General features: G+C 44.5%; 1 protein-coding gene across 1 annotated transcript in view; it reads left to right on the top strand.

Moving 5' to 3' along the window:
- Positions 1-969: 969 nt before the first annotated feature.
- The window catches only part of LOC137903338 (neurocalcin-delta B), a 6,369-nt gene continuing 4,538 nt past the window's right edge, over positions 970-2,800 (top strand). The window contains exon 1 of the mRNA XM_068747491.1: positions 970-1,173. The gene's annotated coding sequence lies outside the window, so the exon portion shown is untranslated. The remainder of the gene's footprint in view (positions 1,174-2,800) is intronic.

Here is a 2,800-nt window from a genome sequence, read left to right as displayed (position 1 = left end):
GTGACGATGTTGTTGTTGAGCATATCACAATGGACGTAAGCTTTGAATGCACATCCCTGAGATGTGGCTTCTAACCTTTACTTTATATTTATTCTTGCATTGTTAGCCGTTGATCTCAGAGAGAAACACAGCATGGAATTTTATCTCATAGGATAGGAGCGTCATCCAAGTTGATTTACCGTTAAAGCTTGTCTTTATGCTAAGAATTATATCTGTCAGTGTGTTCGGGTTTCTGCTGAGTCAACAGGAGGGAGGAGTTTTCATAAAGCCATTAAGAAAGCGCTCCCTGGAACGCCCGCTGAATAAGCCACCTGGCTTTGACTTCCACTAATCGTTTTAGAAGAAGCATGTCTCTCAATGTGCTTTCATGGGAACATCATTATTGTTACCATCATCATCATGCAATACTTGGAAATATGTAAGATTATTAAATATTCACGCGAGGTATTGTAAGGGAATACAAAAAGCCCAGATATATTTTTTCACCACTTTAGAATGAAATCTGTGTCATTTAATTGTATCATTATATAAAAATAATTTATAGCATAAACTATAAATAAAGGCAGATCATTATTAGCATCATATAAATATAAAATTAACACAAGCCACAAAAGGGGGAAATAATAATAAAAATATTTTACATTATAAAGCAATTTAAAGCAAAATACATAAAGTAACGCAACCTAACTAGTATCAGCCAAAACAGGCCACCTTTTTTATTCATATAAAAATATATATAAAATTTATTCACGCCTCTAACAATCAGAATTACGCCTACTCCTCTTCATATTATAGATATAAATCATTTTATTTATAAAAACAAAATACTGTTATCGTCTTCGTAGATTTTCACGTAGCCTGCTAATCGCCCTTCAAGCGCCGGGTTCTTGTTGCCAGGACAACACGGCTTCCCATTGGCCGCTGGCGCACCACGTGACGTACAGCCTTGACGTCACGACTAGAAGCTGCCGGGTTCAGCGCAGCGGCTGAAGGAAAAAAGCTTAGCGGAGTTTAGCCCGAGAGCAGCCGGGCAAAGTCGGACTCCTGCGTCGGTCCTGCGTCGGTCCTGCAGCCGGTTGCGTCCCCGTTGTCTCTGAAACTTTTCCCGGTGTCTCCGAGTAATGGACCATTAAAAAACGTTTAACGGGCCCGTCAAAGCAACTTTTGAGCGAGGTAAGCGCCGCGTCGCCGCTTGTGTTCGCCATTCATCCTCTTCCTGTTGCTTTTTTTTGCTTTTTTGCGTGCAGCCCAGGTGAGAGGCTGAAGCAGCCGCCGTACACTTATAAACTATTGCTGACACTATTCTTTTGTCTTTATGGCAGGAATAATAGCATTTAAATGTTATTACATTGCTATAACTGCGCGGTGCTACAAGATGCTAGCAGAAAATAAAGCTTAATTTGGACGTCTAATCGGATGAGGCTGCCTCTTCTTCTCCTGACCTAAATGAACCCGGGGGGGGGGGGGGGGGGGGGGGGGTCAGATGTTACCTTCACACACACACACACACACACACCATAATTTATTGTAACACGAGTGAGGATAATAAGAGAAAAGGGAGTCCTGGAAGCTCACATGGCAGGTAGCATTGTTCTACTGGGGGGGGGGTCAGTCTGTATGAGGTTAATGTGCTGTGGAATAAAAAGTGAGAAGAGTTTTTACTGATGCTTTGATGCTCCAGTGCATCGATTATTCCTAGACATCCGGGGGGGGGGGGGTTAAACATACAAAAGGGGAAACGACCCAAAAGCATCTTGTCAATTATTAGAATTGCATTTTAATGACACTTCGTAGATGTGAGGATTAGTAGACGTCAATATCAGGGGGGGGGGGGGGGAAGGACAACAACAATATATTTGTTCATCTCTATCCCCTCGCGCCCAGGGTGAGGTCTTTAATATATTTTACACTATTAAATATTGTAATATTGTAATTCCATTCATCCTGTTTGTAATTATGTTGGTGCAGAAGTGATACGTTCATCAACAGAAAACAGAAAACATCAGAGTAGAAACTCAAGAATTACGATCTCATTTGTCCCGACCTCAAATTCAAATGTTTAAATAAATAAATAAAAAAAATAGATACTTGAGACCACAGGAACTGTACCTTTGCCTCGCGGTGCTCTGGGTAATAATGTTTCACACAGAACACGTTCGGGGCGGCTGGTGTGCGTCGTATTATTTGCCGGATGACGTGCTGTTTGTTTGTGCGTTGTTTGTTTATTATGGAGGCGTCTCTGAGCGCAGTCAGTCAATAATGACACGCGTCTCAAGTTGCAGTTCATGTTTCCGTCAGAGCAGGACGGAGGACGAGACCTGCTGTCCCCCCCCCCCCCCTTTGGAGCTGCAGACACTAGGGTGGAGCTGAGATAATGGCCCGCTTGCTTGGGCGAAAGCATCCCTGCAAACATTTCAAGATGTTAGAACTCCTTGCGTGTTGCGCTAAATTTAAACAGATGCTCTCTTTTGGCGGTACGGAGGGTGTATTTCAGTCTCGATTTGCCCCCCCCCCCCCCCCCCCCCCAAGCTGGCAGCGTCCTCTCTACTCATGCACCACTATTTGAATCGAGTTTGACCTTTTTTTTTTTTAGCCGAGGAGGAGCAGACGACGAGGCCCGTTTCTGTCGGACGGCGGCGTCACGCGCGTGCTAGCAACATTTCCATGCTGTTCCAGAGAGAGGCAATGTGTTGCTGATTGCCCCCCCCCCCCTTCCCCCCCCTTTCCAGACAGTCAGTGGCAATTTGCTGTAAGCGTGTGCGTTTTGGCACGCGTGTCCGTTCAGCCCCGGGTCTGCCTG

Source organism: Brachionichthys hirsutus, chromosome 13 (assembly GCF_040956055.1).
Source record: "Brachionichthys hirsutus isolate HB-005 chromosome 13, CSIRO-AGI_Bhir_v1, whole genome shotgun sequence".
NCBI lineage: Eukaryota > Metazoa > Chordata > Actinopteri > Lophiiformes > Brachionichthyidae > Brachionichthys > Brachionichthys hirsutus.
The sequence above is the reverse complement of the archived record's forward strand: the minus strand, read 5'-3'. Positions and strand labels throughout refer to the sequence as shown.